The sequence below is a fragment of the Lutra lutra genome, chromosome 8, assembly GCF_902655055.1.
Source record: "Lutra lutra chromosome 8, mLutLut1.2, whole genome shotgun sequence".
NCBI classification, from domain to species: Eukaryota; Metazoa; Chordata; class Mammalia; order Carnivora; family Mustelidae; genus Lutra; species Lutra lutra.
The window spans coordinates 133,592,696-133,615,904 of NC_062285.1; the positions used below are offsets into that span (position 1 = coordinate 133,592,696).

Here is a 23,209-nt window from a genome sequence, read left to right on the forward strand (position 1 = left end):
CATCTGGAAGTATTTCCAGATAAAATTATATGAAGTCTGAATCTGTTTCTAAGTAAGCTAGGGGTGGGAGAACTGAATGGAAGTACAGCTCAAACAAGGCTGAATTGATCATTATGGAAGCTCCGTGATGGTTTCACAGGGTTTAATGGCTTCATAGTATAATATTTATTATACTACTCTCTCTACTTTTGTCTGTGTTTGAAATATTCCATAATAAAAAGTTTTAAAAACGCATACAGAGCTTATTATGTTTCAGGCATTATTCTAATTGCCTCACATCCATTAATTCATCAAGTCCTCAAAAAAGCCCTGTCTCAGTCAGCTGGGGCTTCTAGAACAAAATTCCGTAGACATTTATTTCTCACGGTTTAGGACACTGGGAAGGCCAAGATCAAAGCGCCGACAGACTCAGTTCCTGGGGAGAGCCCTCTTCCTGCCTGCAGATGGCCGCCTGTTTGCTGTGTCCTCACAGCACAGAGCAAGCGAGTGAGCAAGCTCTCTGATCTCTTCTTTTTAAAAAATTTTTAAAAAGATTTTATTTATTTATTTGACACACAGAGAGAGATCATAAGTAGGGAGAGAGGCAGAGAAAGAGGGGGAAGCAAGCTCCCCGCTGAGCACGATGCAGGTCTCAATCCCAGGACCCTGAGATCATGACCTGAGCTGAAGGCAGAGCCTTAACCCACTGAGCCACCCTGGTGCCCCTCTCTGATGTCTCCTTTCAAGGGTCATGATTCTATCCTGAGAGCTCCTTCCATAGACCCCCACCTCCAAATACTATCACCTTGGGGGTTAGGGTTTCGACACATGAATTTGGTGGTGGTGGTGACAGTAGGGGGCACAGTTCAGTCCATAGGAAGCCCTACGAAGTGGGTATTATCATCCCAGTTGAGAAAAACAAGTCTCTACAAGGTTCGGTAACTCGCCCAGGATCCCCGCTGGTGGGAGCAGAGCTCTCTGACCCCAAGGCCTTGCTGTCAACACTGTGTTCTACTTTTCTCTTTTAAAAAGATTTTATTTATTTATTTGAGACAAAGGGAGTGAGAGAGAGAGAAAGCATGAGATGGGGTGGGGAAGGGCAGAGGGAGAGGGAGAAGTAGACTCTCTGATGATCAGGGAACCCGATATGGGGCTCGATCCCAGGACCCCAAGATCATGACCTGAGCTGAAAGCAGACGCTTAACTGACTGAGCCACCCAGGCGCCCCTGCTATGTTCTACTTCTACATCTGTTCATTCCAATGAAACTATAAATGAAGAGCTATGTATGTAATACATAATATGATACAGTATATATAATAAAATAATTTCATATAGCAGGAAGGGCTATGAAAGATAAAAAGGTAGGATTGTGGGAAAGAGAGAAAGAAGACCAGTCACCCAATAGTGGGAGGAGGAGGGGGCAGAGTCCCCCTTCAGCAGGTGTGACCAGAGAAGGACCCTCCAAGGAGCCGAGACCTGAAAGAAGATGGGGAGGCCGTGTGGAGATCTGGGAAGGACATTCAAGCACAGGACTAGCAGGTGCAAAGACTTCGAGACAGAATCCGGAGGCTTGGTGGGGCTGGAGCGTGGCTGGTGAGGTGGAAGGCGGTGTAGGCACAGTGGTGCGGAGAGATCTTACTGCAGACTGTGGTACGGCATTTATAGGTTCAAACAAAGGAACCGAGAGACTCAGTAGGATCAAAACGATTTATTGGATTTATTACCTCAATGATCATTTAAATACATTTTCCTACATTTTGCCCTGCTAAATTCGTCTGTAACAGAGGAATAATTTAATTCCGAAGCCAAATTAACTGCTCTTTGCCTTCTTGCAAAGTCACCCGCTTTAATTTTTTTTTTTTGCATAACTTGATTCAATTTTTCCGCTCTTGCCACATTTTCTCCAGCTCCTACACACTTTTTGAGGTGGTTATAACGTTATTATCTTATTATTAGTCACTACCAGGGATAATTCACTTTCCAATTGATCTATGCTGCCTATAAAATGCCAAATCAACTGGAAACATAGGAAGCGAGTGGTTGGTGACTCCTCAAAGCGAGTGTAGACACAAAAGTGTGTGTGAGAGGCTGGGGGCCGGGCCTTGCTGACCTCCGATGAGTTGAATTTACCTGGTTGAACAGTGCAAATGTCAGGAGCCTCCACGGGGCAGGTTGTCAGGGGCGCAGGTGGTGGTAAGTGCTTGCATCAGATTCACGTTGTGTGTGCTGAATATTTGATGTGGTTCCTGCTAGTTTGTATTTGTTCTAAGTAAGTATCCAGCAATGTCAAGTTCAATGGATTCTGTAGATAAAATGTGCCCAAGCACAATGTTTCCCTTGAAAAAAGAAGCTGGCAATACCCAGACCTTTGTCGTGTAGCCTTTACACAAGTCACACTGACGCAGGTAGAGGGGGAATGTGAATGGGGGTCAGGGGCCCTTCTGCCATTTTGACTCGAGTCAGGAGAGTGTCAGTTGTGGATGAGCAAGGTTCAGGGCATAGACGTTTGCTGGTTTATTTCATAGTAGCATCGCTTGTGATGTTGCAAGTTGGAAGAAAAGAAGCTGAGGACATAACATCAGGTGGACAAAACGGAGAGGCTATAAAATAAAACTTATTCTTTGGATAAGAGGATGCCGTGGAAAAGAACAGTTTATTTCTGAAGGAGTGTTCCTGGTTTTTCCTTTCAGGCTGTCAGCTTGTGAGGTTTGGCTGAGGTTTTTTTGTTTGTTTGTTTGTTTTGTTTTGTTTTGTTTTCCTTCTGATTCCTGACTAGTTTTTTGGGGGGCGGTGGGGAGGCATCCTGGGGGCTACAGAATCAAGAAGAAAGGGACAGAAGGAAATGGACAAGAAGCCCACCATTTAAGGCTCAGGAGGAATTTTTCAGGGTGCTGGAGGAGAGCACATAGAAGGAGCTATAGGGGCGGTGAGAGAGGCCAATGGGAAGGTGGATTTAAGACATTTTGCTGCAGTGTATGTTCCTTTGCTGTGTCCGAGACACATAAGGAAGGAGCATGGATTATCTGGAGTGTTTTGGTTGTTGGATTGATTCTTTGTTACACATCTTCGTGGACTGGACCACATGGCCCCAGCTATAGCCAGGCTGCAGGGAGCAAAGGCCTGGGTGCCAGGGGAGGCTGCTTGGGGAGGATGGTGGAAGGGGTAAAGATCTGGTGAAAGTTCATGCCAAACTATATAATTTAGACATTAGACATTTGTTTTTTGGTTTTGGGTGCTAGGTTAAAAAAAAAGTCAAGAGAAATAAATAGCTCTGGATAGAGATTCAGGACACCTTCATATTTGTCTTTGCTATTTCATTAGATGGTCCCTTCCTTTATTCAATAGATTGCTAAGTGATCAGTTCTTTTTTTTTTTTTTAAGATTTTTTTTTATTTATTTGTCAGAGAGAGAGGGAGAGAGAGCGAGCACAGGCGGACAGAATGGCAGGCAGAGGCAGAGGGAGAAGCAGGCTCCCCGCCAAGCAAGGAGCCCAATGTGGGACTCGATCCCAGGATGCTGGGATCATGACCTGAGCCGAAGGCAGCTGCTTAACCAACTGAGCCACCCAGGCGTCCCTAAGTGATCAGTTCTATATGTCAAGCTATATGCCAAGCCCGAGCTAGGTGGGGGCCATATAAAAATACATTGTTCATTTTTCTGGGTAAGTCTGTGCTGTGTGTTGAAGAGTGGGCAGGAAATTATAGACAGACAATGCAGGGAAGGGAATTTTAGCAGAGGGAACAGCATGTGCAAAGACATGAAGTTAAGTTTGAAGTGGCAAGTCTTCCAAAAATGGAGAGCAGTTTAATGGACCCCAAATCCAGAGGCTGTGTAGTTGGGGACATATGCGACCGATTTCCTTCTTGTTGGTGGTAAGGATGTTTCCATTCTTCGTGATTATAAAGAATGATGAGATGAACGTTTTAATGCAAAAGTGGTTTCTGGATTTTGCCATGGGATGGTTTCCTACAAGTGAGAATCACAGTGAATTTCAATGGGAGAGTAATCCGGTGGGTCTTGCCCTGTGAGTTTCTCCAGGACAATGGCCCTTCTGGGTTTCACTTTCCCCGTCTCAGAGCGTGGATCCCAGGCATGAAAAGGACCTTTCTAGCTCTCGCACATAGACACCTAGTGGCATCTTCAAACTGGGCTTTGTCCCGGACTTGCGAGAGAGATCTGGATTCCTACTGACTGAGAAAACGATTCATTATTTCATCTCAAACAAGTCACATCCCTCCTGGATGCCTTGATTATTCTATTGGCTCAGCAAGGATACTAAACGAGACTTAGGGAGCCACAAAGTGATGTTCCTGAAGCTTTTTTTTTTTTTTTTTTAAATAAAATAATTCCATGGTCCGGAGCACGGAGTTTCCTTCCACACCATCTCTTGTATGCGGGCTTCTCCTTCTCTTGCTCTCCTGTTCCCTGGTCCGTTGCCTCCTCCCTCCTCCTCAGGGGGGTGGAGGAGGACGTGGCCTGGGAGTGCCATCCTCCCTAAGGGTGGCCGCTAACTTTATCCGAGTTCAGCAACTGTTCACCACCGATGTGCTGATACGGCCTGAGTGCCTCTCCGTGGAACCCACTCCCTGGAGACTGTGCCCTTCTCTGGGAGGAGTCCCTGAAGCTCTACTAAGCGCCAAACTCACTTTTTTTTTTTTTAAAAGATTTTATTTATTTGAGAGAGAGAGAGAGCATGTGTGGGTGTGTATGTGTGTGAAAGAGAGAGAGAGAGCACGAGCAGGGGGAGGGGCAGAGAGAGAGAAACAGGCTCCCCACTGAGCAGGGAGCCCAACATGGGGCTCAATCTCAAGACCCTGGGATCATGACCTGAGCCAAAGGCAGACGCTTAACCCACTGAGCCACCCAGGCGCCCCATAGTAGGGGGGGAGGTCAGTCTTTGTTGAATACTAATTCTATCACATTTTGACATGGTTTGTTGTGAAGGTTAAAAGAGATAATAACTTTTAAGTGCTTATAACAATATTTGGCACGTAATATGGGTTCAATGACAAATACCCTGTGAAAACAGGGACATACTAGGGATGATATCAATACTGGTGTTTGTATTAGTATAATCACATAACAGATACTCTTCAAAATACACATTCAGGGATGTCTGGGTGGCTCAGTTGTTTAGGTGTCTGCCTTTGCTCAGGTCATGATCCCAGGGTCCTGGGATCGAGTCCTTCACCCAGCTCCTTGCTCAGGAAGGAGCCTGCTTCTCCCTCTGCCTGCCACTCCCTCTGCTTGTGCTCTCATTCTCTCTCTCTCTGACCAAAAAAAAAAAAAATCATATTTAAAAAAAAACCCCAAAATACACATTCACACCCACTGTAAATGCCTGATAAGATAGTGTGACACAGACCTCAAATGTTTATGTTGAACAGCAGATGTTTAAGTCAAAGGGGTGAATGCTTAAATGTGGACTTTGGAGAATCAGTAACATCTAGCAGCTGAGAAAAAGGGTTCTGGAATTAGCTAAATTTAGGTCATAATTCCAGTTCTGCCACTTTTTTGTTGAGTGGCCATTGGCCGGTTTATTAATCTTCTTTTTTTGCTTGGTTTTGTTTTGTTAAATGGTGATTGGCATATTTTTTAAAGTTTGCTTATTTAAGTAATCTCTATACCCAACATGGGGCTTGAACTCACAACCCTGAGATGAAAAGTCGCATGTTCGTCTGATTGACCCCACTGGGAGCCCCTAGTTTCTTATCTTCTCCATGTGTCATAGAGCTGTCATGTGAACGGGAGAAGATATTGTAAGTAAGATATGTAGTAAAGTGCTTGGCACACAGTAAGGTCCATAAATGCTCACGGTCTGGAGTGGGGGGGAGGGTTTGACAGAAAGCCTCCCCCGGAGCCCTGACCCTTCCCGGATGGTGGGCACTGCTTCAGCTGTGTCTCCTCGTCCAGCCAACAAACGTTCTCACGGTACCCACTGTGTGCCAGACGTTCCTCTGTTCGACCCGTGCATGCCCACAGCTCACTTCTTCATGGTGAATTCCAATGGAACATTAGTTCCATTAGTTCCATTGCATGTTTCCTAGGGTGTCAGACTGAAAATGACAGCAAGTCCTGTGGCAAGTCGAATTTGGGAAGCTGAATTCGAGAGCACTCAACACGTTCTACAGCTCTAGGGCTTTGAGATTGGCCTATGCTGGTGTGCCTTGAGGGCTGAGGGCTGTCGGTGTTGGGTCTCCTGTGACTGCGGACTCCTTCTTATGGAAGCATCGGGGGTTTCCTTCACATGTCCTGAGCATGCATCTTCCTCTCCACCCACTGTCACTGCCTGCGGGAGGCGTGTCCCCACCCTGCTGGGCACCATAGCCCTGTTCCTGGTTTCCAGCCCACCAGAAGGGGACTTAGTGTCAGCTTTCCAAACTTCATGTCCTTTGAGCCATATACTGTCCCCCCACATGCATGGTGTGGGGAACTCCTCTCTCTTCCTTTGCCGTGCCTGTTCTGTTCACCTTGCAGGACTCCACCCCCACTTCCCGACAGGAAGACTCCTGTTGTCCTGGTCTGGGATGGGAACTGCTCCTCTTTTGGTTATTTCTTCTTTTAAAAATTTTATTATTATTACTTTTTTTAAACATATAATGTGTTATTTCTTTCAGGGGTACAGGTCTGTGAATCATCAGTCTTACACAATTCACAGCACTCACCATAGCACATACCCTCCCCAATGTGCATCACCCGGCCACTCTATCCCTTCACCCCTCTCCCCGCCCAACAACCCTCAGTTTGTTTCCTAAGATTGAGAGTCTCTTATGGTTTGTCTCCCTCTCTGGTTTTGTCTTGTTTCATTTTCCCTCCCTTCCCCTATGATCTTCTGTCTTGTTTTTCAAATTCCTCATATCAGTCAGATTGTATGATAATTGTCTTTCTCTGATTGACTTATTTTGTTTAGCTAGTTAGTACTAGTACTAGTTAGAACTAGTACCCTCTAGTTATTACTAGTTAGTACTAGTACTAGTTAGAACTAGTACCCTCTAGTTCTATCCACGTCATTGTGAATGGCAAGATTTCGGTTTTTTGATGGCTGCATAGTATTCCATTGTATATACGTACCACATCTTCTTTATCCATTCATCTGTTGATGGACATCTGGGTTCTTTCCATAGTTTGGCTATTGTGGACATTGCTGCTATAAACATTCAGGGGCACTTGCCCCTTCAAATCACTACATTTGTATCTTTAGGGTAAATACCCAGTAGTGCTATTGCTGGGTCATAGGGTAGCTCTATTTTCAACTTTTTGGGGAAACTCCATGCTGAACCTCTCTCATACCTAACGGTACTGCCTGGCACCCCCATGCTTCCCACTGTTTCCTTCCCAGCATCTTCCGGGGCGCCTCCACATGGGGACTGCTGTGTAGCCCCATGGCTAAGCTCATAGGCTCTGTGGCCAGAGGGTGGCAATTTGTGACTATGGGCATGTACCTGGGCCTCAGTGTCCTGCCCTGTGAGGTAGGAATCATGACCATAGCAGCTCACAGGGCACCACTCAGAGGGAGAAGCAGCTTTAACAATCCATTCCCCGCGCCCCATCCTGGTGGGGAGGTGGCGGAGTATGACGGAAGGAGCTCAGACCTGGAGCCTGGTTTTGAATCTCAGCTATGGGACAACAGGCAAATGACTATACACCCGAAAACCTAAACTTCCCTCTCGGCCATATGGGGTGATTCAATTTCCCTTTCGTCGGGTTGAACTGAGGATGACCAGAGGCTCTGTGTGTACGGAAACTGACACAGGGCAAGGGTTTAGTAAATACAGTTTTGACAATTGCGTAGGGGTTGCATTTGACCAGTCCCACGGACCTAGGAAATGTGACTCCGGGGCTCCCTGAAAGCCAGCGTGGGAAGGCACCGTGGAGGACAGATGATTCTACAACCTCATTTACAGAGGAGGAAATCCTACTTTTGCTTCCCTTTTACCCTGAGCATGGTGTGAGGGTCACCTGCCTTAAGATGAAAAAAGCAATTGTAGTCATTATTATTACCCTATTTAATACCAACCCTGAAAATTGAGGGTACAAGGGGGCCTGAAGACACACCCAGGTGTCCTTGGCCTCCAGGAGGGGATCGTTCTGTTAGCCCTTTTTCTCACGCTCCCAGGACCAGTGGCTTGTCCACACCCGGGACAGCATTCTCCTGACATCGTGAAAGGCACAACCCAGTAGCTCCCCGGTGTTTGCAAAGGCACGGATGCCCGGCACGGGTGTCGCATTTCACAGCCTACGAAGCCCTTTATCCTGCACCACACATCGCTACCCCCTCACTCCTCTAGAACTTTACAGTGTGTACATCACAAAGCATCTGCAGGGATCAGGGATGCCGACCCCAGCCTTACAGATGAGGACATGTAGGCCCAGGGAGTCACACTTGGGCCCGAGACCCTGCCTCTGGGGGTGGCCTTGGGGATGAGGTTCCCCGAGGGGAAGAGGTCCGTTTCCGGCTCTGCCCCAGTGCCCTGGGCTCGGCCTCCTGCCGATGATGGAGCCTTCCTGAATGAGGCTTGGGAACGCTGCCACTGTTCAATGAGCTAATGGTGAAATCAGAAACTCAAGGGCTGGTAGCAGAGGCAAAAAAAAAAAAAAAAAAAAAAAAAAAAAAAAAAAGACAAGCTTTGATTCATGGGCCAGAGGATCAGTGAATGGGGAAGACAGCCCGTGGTAAGAGAGGAAAAGCCTGAGCTTCTAGCAGAGTCCCTCCCAGGGAGAGGAAGGTCAGGCTAGCGGAGGCCTCGGTCAGCATCGGAGCCTGATGGGGGAAGCGAAGGAGCACTGCGGTCCTGTCCGAGCAGCCCTGGTGAGCCCCATCTGTGAACAGGGGTGGGAGGGGGAGAGCATACGGGTTGTCACGGGCTCCCCCAGGCAGGAGGTGTGAAGTCAGGTGGTAGGAGCGAGGCGCAAAAGAGGGGCTTGCCAAAAAAGAAAAAAAAAAACAAACCCACCCAGAAACTTCTTTCGTTAGGACAAAGTGGAGAGAGTGTCCTGTCTCTTTAGAAGACGGGGACCAAGTCTCTTAGTTGCCTCTACTGGTCTTGAATGAAAGAACAAGGGAATTTTTACGGTGTCAGATCTGGTTCCTAGTGGCGGGTAAGTAGCTGGGGTCACGAAAATGTTTAGAAAGGGAGTAACTCGCACGTCTAGGGGGTTACCACCCGCGAGGGGGCCTTTCCCATCCAGGGTCTTCCGTCTGCTCTTCTTACAGCCTCCCTGAGCCGGGCGTTATCATCACAGGACAGGTGAGGACGCAGGGATCAGAGAGGGGCAGTGATTTGTCCCAGGTCACACAGCTGGTATATGCCAGGAGCGGGCTTCCCATCCCCAGCTCCTTCCCATACTTCATTTTAATTTGGGAGGAAATGGAGATGCCTGAAGGGGGTGGGGGAGCGGGGAACATGACAGTGTATGGAGGAGAGTGTTATTGTACCTTGACTAGGTACAGAAGTTTCTCTAGCCCCTTTACGCTGGTGAACCTCTCTGCAAACGTACTCTTCGGCATGAAGGCAGCTAAGTTGCAGCAAGAAATCCTCCGACTCCCCCAAATTTTAGCTTATGCACCAGTTTCCCAAATTAACGGAGATGTCTTCCGTGTGCTGGGAGGGTGACAACGAAACTTCCTGGCCTGAGATGGGGCAACAAAGGTAATTAATGAAGCCGGTTTGCATGAAGGGCCTCAGCTTTCGAGGTCAACAGGGAAAGGTGATCACGCATCTTACTTTGTCTAACAACCGCTCCCACGGTGCTCCGTTGAGCCTCATCCTCTGGCTGGCCTCCCCTCAGGACAACAGGCCCGTCCTGTTACTTTCTGATCACTTGTGGTTATTGAAAAGAATCTTTTCATTTTGATCGTTAAGATTCATTTTAAAACGTCGATCTCACATGAACGCTGGGCTCCACACCAGGGTCTTGCGTGTGCATTGGCGGGGGGCACGAGTGTGCATGTGTGCCTGTGCACGTGTCTGCAGGCGTGTTTGCACGTGCATATACACGTGCACCCGTGTTCATACCTGGGCATGTGAACATACGTGCGTGTGCTGTGGTGTGTTCCTTGTCTGGAGTCTGGTCCCAGAGAAAGCTGCCTCCTCGTGTGCTGGCGCCCTGCAGGTGAGCTCTGCTCTTCTGGGCGGTTCAGACCGGCTGCGTCTTGCGGACAGCCCCGTGTCAGAGATAGCAGCTTTACTACTCTTCTGCCCCAGGGTTTTGCCTGTATTTCTGTCCAACACGTTGAGGCTGCCTCCTGTGAGGCGGGTGCCTGAGGGGAGGCTCTCTCAGGAAGAGGTGCCTGTTGGAGGCAGCCCTGGCTCAGCCTCTACCTCCTTCTCTTAGTGCTCACGGTCAGCAGGGGTCCGCTCTCGGCTCTGACTCCTAGCGTCCCTGATCTTGGAGGCTGGCTCACAGCTACAACTCCCAGCATCCCTCCCTGAACTCAGCAGGGGGCTGTGACGTTGACCTGAGCCCTGAATTCCTACTTTCAGGTCTGCTCATGCCCCGAGAAACCCACAGGTCCTTCCCACACCTAGCAGTGGGCAGCCTCCTGTTTGCCCCAAAGTCTCCCTGTCGCTTTCTCCACACTCCTTGCAGATCTCCTTGACTCCGGGGTAGGGCAGGGCAGGTGGTCCAGGGTGTTCCAGGTCTTATAGATGAAGGGTCCGACGCGCCTTCTTCATCCCACCCCAGACTGACCTCTTGCATGTCTTGCTGATAAATGCTGTCCTGCCAGGAGTCTCCTGCCTCTGGGGCTACAGGACATCCTAGGAATCAGGCCTTCTTGGAGACAGTCTGGAGAATTCAGCCCCTTTGTCTACAGTGAACCTGTGGAGTCTCTTCTGGGGGACAGTGGGGTGGGTTAGAGCCAGACCTCCCGGCGTCCTGTTACCTGAGGTCCTAGCCTGTGCCAGGCACGGCCAGGGGCTTCCTAAGCACCATCTGGTGATGCTTCTCCTGACCCTCAGAGCGCATTCTGTTATCCCCATTTTGTGGATGAGGAAACCGAGGTTCAGACTGCACATGGCAGATCATAAATGTGAATCCAGGTCTGCCTGTCTTCTGAGCCCAAGGCCATGGGTGTCGGTTGTCTGCAGGACTCCCCCCCCCCCGAATCGATTCCTAATTCTGTGGTCACAGCACCCTGATTTCTTGGAGGTACAGTCTCAGGGCATCCTCAATTCAGGTGACTTGCCCACTGCCCGTTCTTAGACGGCTGGCCCAAACTCGACTTCTTGGACCGTTCGTCTAAAACAGAGAGATATGTGACAAACATCTCCCCTTCCAGCAGGAAAGCCACGAACAATAAAGAGTTGGAGCACGGGCACCCCCGTGGGGTGTGGTGAGCAGCTGAGCCACGCCGGCTCCCCAGGACCTGGAACTGCCCCGCTCCAGCCCCCACCCCGCCCCGGGGCAGACCCTCGTTCTCTGGCTCACCCATCGCTTCAGCCAACTAGCCGATGTCCTCCCATCAACTACCTCGGTCCCCCATGTTATATGCTCACAGCTGGTTTCCGTTGTTGTCATCCAACAAGCCTGCCTGGTACCTAAGCGTGCTTGCAGCCAGGGTCCGGCTCTGGGCCTGATGGGAGCCCCTCTATGCTCTGGGTCTCCGGGTCTCCGTGAGTTATGACCTGAGAAGCACTCAGGACAGGACCTGACACTCAAGATCACTGTTCTGTCCTTGGGCTCTGGTTCACATCAGGGGCCCAGCAGAGTGTGGGGTCATGCCGGACCCTCCCGGGCCTCAGAGCTGTGGGAGCAGTGCGAGTTTGGGGGAAGCCGGCCCTGCTGCTGTCTGCGGAGCATTCCAGGGTCCCCGGCCTGGGGCTGATCATCTTGTCCGGCAGTTCTGTGGGCTCTCACCAGCAAGAGGCAGGGCCCTAGCAGGGAAAGGCCAGACTCGCCATTCTCCCCATCACTACTGTCATCCTCATTGTCAGAAAGAGTGACCATCACTACTGTCTGAGCACCTACCATGGGCTGGGCCCTTTATGAGATTAAGAACGGCCCTAATCACGAAAGCAGCAGCAACATAGGATGCTATGGTTACTCTTTCCAGAACTCTGCTGCAGAGGTGTATACCCATTATATGGATGAGTAGGTTGAGGCAGGGGAATGTTGCTGGGGACAATGGAAAGTCCTTGGGTTCTGCTACATGTCATTCCTCAGCAGTGGCAGTGGCTGCTTTCTCCTGATTTACTGCGAGGCAGGCACGGAAGTATTTGATTTTCCCAAGACAATAGTTTGACCCACAGGAGAAGCACACACCCTTCTCCTATGAATGTGGTTTTGCTCCTGCTCCTTAGAAAAAAATCATCCCGGCTCTGGGATGCTAAAGGGAACTTCACCTCCTTCCTGGGTCATGTCCAGATCCTGGGGACAAAGGGCGCTCTCCTTACCCATGCTCCCTACACAATGATGACTCCCAGACTCCTACCCTCCGTCAGACCCCTGTCCTGAATCCAGACTCATACCTCCAGCGCCCTTCGCACCTGCAGCCAAATGTGGGTGGACATGGCAAACTCCATGCCCCTGGGCCCCTGGTCTCCTCCAGCCCCAGCCCCTGCTTCTCCTGTAGCTCACTCCACTTGATTACCGTCCCTCTCGTGCCCAGTCCCAAAGCCCCGGAATCCTCGTTGCTTCCTTTCCTTTTTTTATCCCACATTAGGAAATCCTATATTCCCAATCGATTATTTCTCTCTGCTTTGTCCTGGTTTGAACCACCATCCTCTGGTGCTTGGATTAGCCCATTGGCTTCCTAACTGGTCTTTCCGCTGCGACACCAGCTCTACCTCCATCCATTCCCACTGCAATGACTGAAATGATCCTTTTAAGACATAAGTTAGACTGTGTCACCCCTGGGTGGTGACTCCCCATTTCACTCTGAGTGAAGTCAAAGGTTCAAGGTAGCCTCCAGGAGCCTTCCTGACCTGGGCGCATATCTACAGCTCCCCTCTGCCCACTCAGTTCGGCCCCCACCCTGGTTCCCTTGCCCTCCCCCTGCACACCATACACCCTCCTGCCTCAGGCCCTTTGCACTGGCCACTCCGCTTACCCCAGATACGCGCATAGCTCACTCCCTCACTTTCTTTGAGTCTCTGCTCAACTGGCTGCTTCCTGTCTAGCCACACTAGGATTGCATCATCCACACCCCACCCCCAAAACTCCCAAGCCCCTCACCCTGACCCCCTTTCTTTGGTTTCATACTATGTGTTTCCTCCTGGCTACTTACACAACACACCTAAGGAGCATTAGGATGGCTATTTATTGTCTGACTCCTGCGGCCAGTATCTTGGCTCCCAGAAGTGAAGCTCTTTGCCTGTTTTGCTCACCCACATGCCACAGGATTCTGGTACGCGGCTCAGAACATGGGGGACACTCTATAAACCACTTCCTTATCACTTTCCTCTGATCCTCGACTTGCTCCCTGAAATTGGGGATCAGGAGAGCATTGGTTTATTCCACTGTACTAGTTATTGTGAGAATCCTCAGGAGGCCAAGGGATCCTGCCTGGTAGGTTGCTGACCTGGTCCCTGCCCCCACTTCTAGGCGCATTCTAATCTTGTTCTCACCTTTAGGCTCTATCAGTGTTAAAGCCCTGACAAGGCTCTATGCTGTCATACCTCAGGCCCTTTGCATGTGCTGCTGTGCCTCTCACCTGATGGACTCCTAGGTGTTAGTCAAAGCCCCGGTTAGGTGTTGCATCTTCCCTGAGGTCCTCCATGATACTTCCACCCTCCAAAGTCTGGAGAGACCCCTTCCTTCTTTCCTTCCTTCCCTCCTCTCTTCCTTTCTTCCTTCCAACCATTTTCCTTCCTTCCTCTCTCTCTCTCTCCCTCCCTCCCTCCCTCCCTCCCTTCATTCCTCTGAGTGACTTCTGTACCTCGCGTGCATTTCTCAGTGTGTGCGTCCCCTGTCTCACTGGGGCTCATCTTCAAGTCTATTGCACCATCAGACTGTGAGCTCCTTGAAGGCAGAGGCTGGGCTCTGTGTCCCGAGCTGCCCCAGAGCCTGGAACACAGCAACTGTCTCCCCAGTGTGTGTCTGTTGCGGACGACAGAGCAAATCTGACATGAGCCGGGAGAGAACAAAGACTGTTCGAAGACCCTTTCAAGGTCACCGGCTGGCAGGGAATGAACAATGTCTTATTATTTGATCATTTATTTATACTCTATTTTCAACTAGGATTTGAGGCAGCCTGAGATGAAAGGCACAGATATGACAAAAACAAAGGCCTGTGTCTCAAACACCTCCCTCTCTTCCTCAACTGCTTTTTCCTCACTGGCCTATAAAGACCCCCAGCCTCTGTTCCCTTAACAAAAGTGCCCCAGTGCTCGGCAGCTCTCCGTCCCAAGGCAGCCAGTGCCTCCAGCCGGGCCTCCGATGCCTGTCCTCCTCCTTCCACCTGCCCACCTGTCAAGTGGGCAGCTCCTAGGGAGGGCAGCGGCCCCCTCTGTTGCTAAACACAGTGGACACTTGCAGAACCTAGATCTCGTGAGCTCCGGCAGCACCAGACCTCTGGACATCTCCCCCCTCCTCCAGCCCCTTACGTCCCTTGGCTCATATGCTGCAACCTCTTGAAGTTTCTTTCTGCCGCTCGGTTTCTCCTTCCCAGCCCCGCTGGCTGCTGGCTTTCCTCTGCCCATCCTGGAACCATCTGAGCCCCCAGGAACCCCTCTCGGGCCCCTCTCTGCTCACCCCACGCACTTTATCTGAGCAGCCCTCTATTCTCAGTTAGGGATTCTTTAGGGTCCTTCTAGAACCAGTCGCCGCCTAAACCTCAGTGGCTGTCTCACTTACATAAAGTCCGTTTGGCAGCAAGGGGAGGGAGGGGCGCTCTGCTTCCTCTGGTCATCTAGGAATACAGGCCCCTTTCGCTCATCTGCCCCTGCCCCTGGCTCTGTGCTGCGCTAGGAACATGACTTCAGATGAGGGGGGGTGGTGGAGGGGGCATCATGGACAAGAGTTCGAGGTCCCCAACTCAGCATGTCCACTTGGTGTTCCCACCACTGGTGATGGTTACCCTGTCTCTCCGAGCATCCTTTTTCTCTGGCCGGAGAGGAATATACCACTTTTAGGTTGTTCTGAGGTTCTGTGAAAATATAGATTCCTCAGGCGCTGATGAGGGAGTCCTCCGGGGCAAGGACAAGCTTCCTGCTCTCACATTCACACTTTTCTTGGGCCCAGGAGAGACCTGCCAGCTGGCTGATCCCAGGAGTTTAGCATATGGTTGGAAGAAGGAATCAAGAACCAGCCATGGGTAGCTTGCTGCTGGGGACTGTGCAGGGACATCCCGGCCAGAGGACAGCTCTCTGCCCGGCTCCTCCTCTACACATTCATGGCCCAGGGGATGGACTCAGCCTCCGCGTCCGTGCTCCGCGCTGGATGTGCAGCATGGCTGACTGTCAAATCCATCACGCTCAGTCAATGGCATGACAGTGGGCATATGTCACTGGCTCTTGAAGCCAAACAGGCTAGACCCGCTGTCCTCTGTAAGGAAAGGAGAGTTGACATTGATTGAGCACCTACTGGGTACCAGACATTCTCCTAAGCGTTTTACACCCACACTCATTGAGTTCTCATAACAGCCCTGGAAGGAAGGGCTCAGTGCCCCTATTCACAGACTCAGACACCAGGACTTGGGAAGCTTGGCATTTGAAAATATCAGTAAAAGCACAGTGACAAGGACACTGCTACGTGCAGCGGCTGATGTCTGAGCTCTCACCTGACCCACATCTTTGACTCTCTTAGGACCGTAAGACAGAAAGACAAGAGGCACAGACTGGGGGTGGGAACCCCTGGGCTTGAAACCTGGAGTCCAGCGCTCAGCAGATAAGTTACCTTGTACAAGCCACTTCTACCTCGTAAAGGCTCAGTTTTCTCATCTGTCAAATGGGCACGATTATGCTGATCTCCCAGGGGCAAGTGAGAGAGTTTAACAAACCTTCAAAATCTGTTACAGAAGTAGTCATCTCCTGTTTAGATATTTCTTAGGGGCTTCTGTTTACTCTGACTCCTTCCTCTGCATCCTCTACTCTGCATAGCAGCTAGAGGAATTACTATTTTGGAAACAGAATCAGTTCGTGTCACATACTTGCTTAAGACCTTTAAATGGATTCACATGTGTTCCAAGGACCCTGTATGATGGGCCTATCTCTCTCTCTCCCTCAGGCCTATCTCTTGCCCCTGCCTCTGCCTTTAGCTCTCTCTCTCTCTAGCCCCCTAGCCATCTTTCAGTTCCTTCACTGCATTAGGCTCTCTCCTGCCCCAGGACCTTTGTACATGCTCACCCCTCTTCCTGGAACATGCTTTTCTCACGCTCTTCATGCTCTTCACCTGGCAACACCACTGCCCCTTCAGATTGCTATAGAAACTTTGTACTCTCAGGGACGTTCCTTTCTGCTGCCTCTATCTCAATTAGGTTCCTTGGCCTCCCTCTTCTGTATGACTCTGCATGCTTCCTTTGCCCCAACAAGCTGTCCTTGCAGTTTTACTTGTGCATGTGATTTGGTTGGGCTTTGATGTCCGTCTCTCTCTCAGAATGTGAACCTCAAGAGGACAGGCCCCCCCTTGTCTAAGGGCACTTGGCGTTGAATGAATGGAGATGCTGCCTGCTGTTTCCCCAGGATGCCCGCAACGGCTGCCTCGGTCCTGTGCTGGAAAAGGTGAGTGCGAGGAAGCATCTGCCCCAGACGCAGGGGCTAACAAGCAGTTCCGGAGCTCTTGTCCCGTCTCGGATCTCCTTGAACCCTCACGATAGTTCAGCTTTGATTTCTTCATTTGTAAGATGGGAGTAACTGGTGGGAAGGTTTGATGGAATATGGTATGGAGGTGTCCAGAGCAGAAATTCTGTTCTGGAGGTGCCTGGGGGGCTCAGTCAGTGAAGCCTCAGACTCTGGATTTCAGCTCAGGTCATGATCTTGGGGTTATGAGATCGAGCCCCACCTCGGGCTCTGTGCTCAGGAAGGAGTCTGCTTAAGAGTACCCCTTCCTCTCCCTTTGCCCCTCTCCCTCCTTGAGCACTCATGCACCCTCTCTCTCTCAAATGAATACACAAATCTTAAAAAAAAATTAAAAAAATTTTTTGTTTTATTTTAATTTTGTTTTTATTTAAAATTTTACCCCATCCTCATTTTACAAATGTCCCTCTGTGAGGGGTATTTCTGCCATTTTTCAGGGCAGAACCTGAGGACTAGAGAAGTTCAGCAGTTAGCCCAAGAACGCAGCAGCAGAGCTGGGCCCAAGATGGGGTTCTTTGCACTTCCTGTGAGATTGGGCTGCTCCGTCCACCTGCCAGCCATCGGGAGCCGTCCCAGGATCCTCCCTGCGGAGAAGGCCCTCTGTGCTCGAAGGCCCTGTGGAGAAGCGGGAAGATCCTCCCAGAAGAGCAGCCAGCGAAGCCTCCTCTCCTGCCATTGTCCCAAGTCCCCTCCTCACAGCTTCCCTCTGCAGAGCCAGCCCCCAGTGACCAGGTCTCCTCTCCCCGGGACCACTGGGACAACGCTTGGCAACTGACCTATATTCCTCTCCAGCGCTATTTGCCGCCTGAGTCCCCTCCCACCCAGCGCACAACCCCACCCTGCACTGACACCTCCATCCATCCAAGGACGTTGTAAAAATAAAATGATCACCACCTGGCCCTCTGGGAGCCGCGGCTATACAGCACGTCCTGCTCCGAGGGGGAGGCTTTCACAGCCTGGTTCTCCGTGGAGGAGGAGCAGACGTGGTGGTGTGGGCGGGGGGGAGGACTTGGGAGGAGAGACGGGAGGCAGGTAGCACTGCTCTCAAGGCGCAGGGGCGTGGAGGAGGATGGGGAGGAGGACAGGGAGGAAGGGCACAGGGAAGAGGAGTCACCAAAACAGGTGAGGGATCTGGGGTCCCTGAGTCGCAGGAACCTGGGGTAAAAAGCACCAATGGAGCCTCAGAAAGGTGCTGAGTGGGTAGAAGCAGATCCAAGAAGGGTCCCGGGAGAAAACCCGTGGAAGGGGAAGAGCTGGGGGAAGGGGCCCAAGACAGGCCAGAGGGGAGCACCCAGGACAGGGGACCGGGCTTTTGTGGGAGATAGAGACTGAGGGCGTGAGAGAGTCCAGGACCAGCCTAGAGGCTGCAAAGTCAAGAGTCGAGGGCCGGCTGGCAAGACAGAAAGTGGGTTCAGCTGGTGTGGGCACCTGGGGCCTGGGGCACTGAGCAGACCAGTCTCTCTGCAGGCTGCATGGACCGTAGCCTGACAGCTGGCAGGTGCGACCTGCAGTGCTGGCCCCCCGCGGGGTCTTCTTGGCCTGGACCTCATTTCCTCTTGTGGACAGATTTCGAGAAAAGTCTTCAAGCCCAGTACGTCCTGTCTCCGTTATGTTTAATGGTCTGTTCTTCAGCTTCTCCTACTGACAGAGCAGGACTTGTACCCAGGACTCTCAGTTCTCAAAGCCTGCACTCTCGCTGAGAGACGCTGTTGCCTCTAGTTAGGGTGGAGCGCACGGAGATTCCGAGAAGTCCTGAAAGGGGGGGTGGGGAGCTGAAGCAGGAGGGAGAAGGGAGGGCGTCCAGGCACAGCTACTGCATGGACAAGACCTTGGCAATGGAGAGGGAAATGCAGGAAATGCACATGGCCGGGGGAGGGAGCACAACAAAGCATCCAAGAGGGCAGCACCTTTCCATCCCTCTTGGCTGCGCCTTATCTGTCATATATCAGTTCCTACCTCCCTGTCACTCAGCACCCCCTTTTCTGTCCCATTTGCAGCCCCAGCCCTTCCATATCTGCCCCACTACATTCCACTCCTCCCTCTGCTGGCTCACAGAGGTCCCACCCTCCCCAAGAACACCCCTCCTCATCTTGCCCACCCCCCACCCCGGACAGTGACTTCCTTACCTGCCAGGGCCCAAGAGGAGTGTCACCTCCTCCAGGAAGCCTTCCATCATAGTTAGGACACGTGATCTATTATAAAAACACTCCAGGCCAGCAGCAGCTTGACAAATAGGAGTGTATTTCTCACTTGGAGCACAGTTGAGTGAAAGTGGGCTGGGGTGGGGGGTGGTGGGCTCTGCTCCATGTTATGTGGGGGCTTGGGTTCCTCCTGCAGGGCCTCCCCTGTCTTCTAGGGCAGAGATGGGCAAACTGTGATCTGTTTTTATAAATAAAGTTTTATCGGGACAAACCCATGCCTGTTCAGCTACATAGCTGCTGAGGTGGCCCTAGTGTTACCACCATGGCCCCAGGAGACAGACCATAGGCTCTGGAGGCCTAGGAAGAGAGAGTGGGAAGGTTTCAACGGGCTGGGCCATGAACTGTTGGGCCTCACCGGCTCCCACGTTCCACTGGTGACAGCTGGTCACGTGACCCCACTGAGCTGCGGGGAGCTGGGGAATGGCACACACACAGCCCTGTCCCTCCACACTTTGCCCTTGGCTTTGTGCTGCTTCTCCCCCTGCTCCCTGCATGCATGCCCCCTCAAGATGGGAAGCCCTGTGTCCGTGGAGGCCGAGACTGTGTCTGTCTTGTTTATCACTGGCTCAGCACAGACTATATATTCTAGAAATAGTTATTGAAGAAAGGGATGGATTGGTCTGTCATGTGTGCTCCTGCGGCACTTTGTAAATATCCCGGACCTGAAACTGACATCTCTGGGTTACACTCACTCCGTGCCTGTTCCCCCCCACCCGCCCCTGTCTCTGTTCCACCAGTTTCTTACCACGCATCTCCATGTGGTTACACTGTGCCAGGCCCCGGGCATGTATTTGTGAACAAAACAGACCCAGCGGTGTGCTCAGGGAGCTTCCAGTCCAGCGGGAGAGACTGGCCAGGAGCAGAGAATCATACCATCGTGCCAATAAATGGAAATGATAATAGTGATCGCATGCTCTGAAAGGAAGGGGCCGAGCAGGTGCTCTGAGCACATCCAAGCAGAGATGATCTAATCTGTGAGGCAGGGAGGGCTTCCCCGAGGAGGTGACTTTGGGGCTACAACTCGAACCACACGCAGACATGAACCAAGTGGAGGGAGGGTGGGGAGCGGCGTGTGCCAGACAGGGGCATATGAAGGCCCCGAGATCACAGACAGCTCGACCTCCCTCCTGATGACAGCGACATCATTCACATCACTACAGCTCAGACTCGCTGAAGGCTTACTATGTGACAGGCCCTGGATTAAGTTCTTTACATGTATTATGTCGGTTAATCTGCAGGATGCTATGAGAGAGGTACTCACTAGGGCACAAGCTGCTAAGGTCCAGCCCCTGCTCCTTCAGTCTGCCTCAGAGGTCCCCTGAGGACGGTTCTCCTGCTTCTCTGGCTCTGGCTCTGCCACCTGCAGGGGTGGGCTGGAAGTGCCGGGGAGTCAGAGCCACTTCCCAGGAGCACCGGCACAGACACCACCCCCCATGGGGATTCGGGGGGTAAATGTCCCCTCGGTGGGGAATTCAGTGTCGGTCCTCCCACGGCCTCTCTGAGCCCCTCCCCCTGACATGGAGGCTCTGTTGCCCACAGGAGTGGCCCCATCAGGGCACATGTCACCAGCTCCCTCCCTCCCTGAGCTCCTGGCACCACTCCAAAACAACTATTTGCTCCTGAATACTTGTCTCAGGCTCTGTTTTGGAAGTAACCCAAACTAAGACGCTATGAAGTGTCCCATTTCATAGAGGAGGAAGCCGAGGCACAGAACTGATGGAAGGTCTTTGAAACTAAAGCCCTGAGTGTGTGCACGTCTGTGTGTGTGTGAGTGTGTGTGCATGTGTGTATACACATGTGTGAGAATGCATGCACATGCACCCACGTGTACGGGTTCATGCGTGTGCCCATGCCTGTGTGCAACAGTCATGCACGTGCGTGTGCTGGAACAGAGGAGGCGGGTGAGGCGCGTGTGCAGGCCAGGACAAGGATCTGGGTCACTAACTTAGAGCACAGGAGGCTGTTCAGTGCTCTCTGCAGACGGGTGACACGTTCTGATTGATGGTGGGACGCAGTCACGGTGGTGACTGAGGCAGACCCGGGTTAGAGGAGCTAGAGCACATGCAAGGAGGCGGTTGGCAGTCACTGGAGGCGCCCTGGCGACCCACCAGGATAGGGACACTGAGCTCACTCATTGGTCTCTGGAGATCCGTGGGGCCCTGTGAGAGCCAGGGAATATTTGGGTGTCCGAGGGGCTTCGTTTCCCGCACCCTGCTCAGAATTCATCTCTCTAGGAGGAACGCACACTTGGTATCCCAGCTGCTCCCCTCCCCACATCCCTTTCCTGCCCTCTTAGGTCCCAGAGTCCCCCTACCTCCCCCGCCACTGACCCTGGGACCTCCATCAGGGAGGGTCTGTGCCGGGCGCCTGGTACTTTCTGCAGCAGAGCTGGGGCCGGCAGCTGCCGCGGGAAGGCCAGCCGGGCCTCCTGACCGGGCAGGCCCCAGAGCCCAGCACGTGGCCAGCCGGGTGCCCGCTGTTTCTGCCCCAGCGCCCCGTGCGGCCCGCCACCGCCTGAGCAGATGGATGGAAGGGATGGTGGACTGAATGGGGTCAGGAGGGTCTGCCGGCCCCTCTTCTCCTCCTCTGTCTCTGCTGGGCTCCTCTGCCCTTGCCACCGTCCTGGAGAGCCTGATGAGTCCCGGTGGCCGGTGGCACTGTGCAGCGTGGTGAGGGGGGGATGGGACACGCCCCAGGCGTCCCGTGGTGCTGGGTATGCGGGACGTGGATCTGGGGGTGCTTTGGGGCAGTGGTTGCAGGACTGGAGGGTGGGAGGGTGGCAGGAGAGTGGCGAGGGGTGCAGGGCACCCTGCAGATGCCTCAGGGAGCCCCGGATGGCACAGTGAGCCCCTCACTGGGTGGCCTATGGTGGTGACTCCATGGAGGTCCCCAAAGGACGAGGTTAAAGGAACGCATGTTTACTGAGAGGCTAGTCCTCAGCTAAGTGCTACCCTGGACCATTACCTGATTCTCACCACCGCTTCATCACCCTGCTTCTGCCCTTCCTGGGGGGCCGTTCTCCAGCCCCTTTCCTGGGGGCTTTAGGTCTCAAAGTCCAGTACTTATTATGTGATCTTCCCCTGCATATCCTCCAGGTCAGCTGCTTCCCTGCAGCCCTGTCCTCGAACATTCCCATCTGTGGTGTCCTTCCTGCTTCATGGGGCTCTGCCTCCCTCTGTCTCTCATTTCCAAGGGTCAGGGGAAGCCTTCCTCGGGCCTTTGCTCTGATCTTGGAGCTCACTGATGGGTCTTGTGGTGGGTCGGTCCTGTGTGGGACCCCCGGGGCTGCCCATGCTATGAGGGGGAGAGCTGGAGCCCCACCTTAGCTCAAGGCTCATATCTGAGCCTTGTTCTTATCTGAGCATTTGCTCACCAATGTCTGGTGTCTGCTATCCTCTCAGGCTGGCGGGGGCCAGTACCTGGCAGAGAAGGGCATGTGGAAACCCCAGGAGAGTGAGGACAGAGGAGAAGGCTCTGCTGAGATCTGCTACAGAATTGGTGCTGTTATTCCTCTCTGCCTCAGGATCTTTGAACGTGCTGTTACCGTTGGCTGATAGACAATTTTCCTGCATCACTGCCCAACTCTTCCTTGTTCACATCTCAACATAGGGACTTTCGCTGGACAACCTCCTCCCCAACTGAAAATTGGTCTCCTCTGAAACCTAGTTCAGAAGGCTCTGGTCTCCTTCAAGCAGCTTTTGCAACTTGATTATATTGTGTTCGTGAAGTTGCTTATTGTCTCCCTCACGAGATTGCATGGAGAGGGCCCTCACCAATCCTTTTCAGCTCAGAAGATCTTGCACATAAAACAGGGCCTGGCACGTAGCTGGTGCTCAAAAGGTCAAGGTCAACGGAGACACACTGTCCCTGTGCCTATAGCTGTTCCATAAGCCCTCTTGCCTGCCTGCTGTGTGTGGAGAAGCAGAGAAGTTAGAAGCACAGGACTCTTAGGGATTATTAGCCCAAGCTTGTCTTTACAGAAGCCGCTGAAGGCTGGCCCTCCTGCTGAGGGACGAGGTGGACTTGAACCCAGGTCTCCTGGCCCCTAGTCACTTCTCTCTCGTCTGCTCTGGGCTGTGGTGGACCACTTCCTAGGGGGCCCTCGTGGGGGACTCAGGCCTGCCAGCACCAGAGCTCCTCTGGATGGAAGGTGGGGGGGGGTGGGCAGCGGACTCAGCCCCTTGGGATGACACAGGATGGGACAGCAGGAGCATCCACGGTCACAGCCAGACACAAATGGTGGCCGTTCCAGTGCTCTGTTCCAGCGGCTGAGGGTTCTGTAAGTACTGCC

At 52.2% G+C, this 23,209-nt stretch overlaps 1 long non-coding RNA gene across 2 annotated transcripts; it reads left to right on the forward strand.

Annotated features, from left to right (window-relative positions):
* Window positions 1-8,006: 8,006 nt before the first annotated feature.
* LOC125107091 (uncharacterized) lies at window positions 8,007-17,605 on the forward strand. 2 transcript variants are annotated; one of them, XR_007129461.1, is made up of 6 exons: window positions 8,007-8,654; window positions 8,988-9,080; window positions 9,196-9,229; window positions 9,540-9,631; window positions 16,518-16,642; window positions 17,155-17,605. It is a non-coding gene; the product is annotated as an uncharacterized LOC125107091 (long non-coding RNA). The 2 variants fall into 2 exon arrangements; XR_007129462.1 differs by having other exon boundaries at window positions 17,249-17,605.
* The last annotated feature ends 5,604 nt before the right edge of the window (window positions 17,606-23,209 follow it).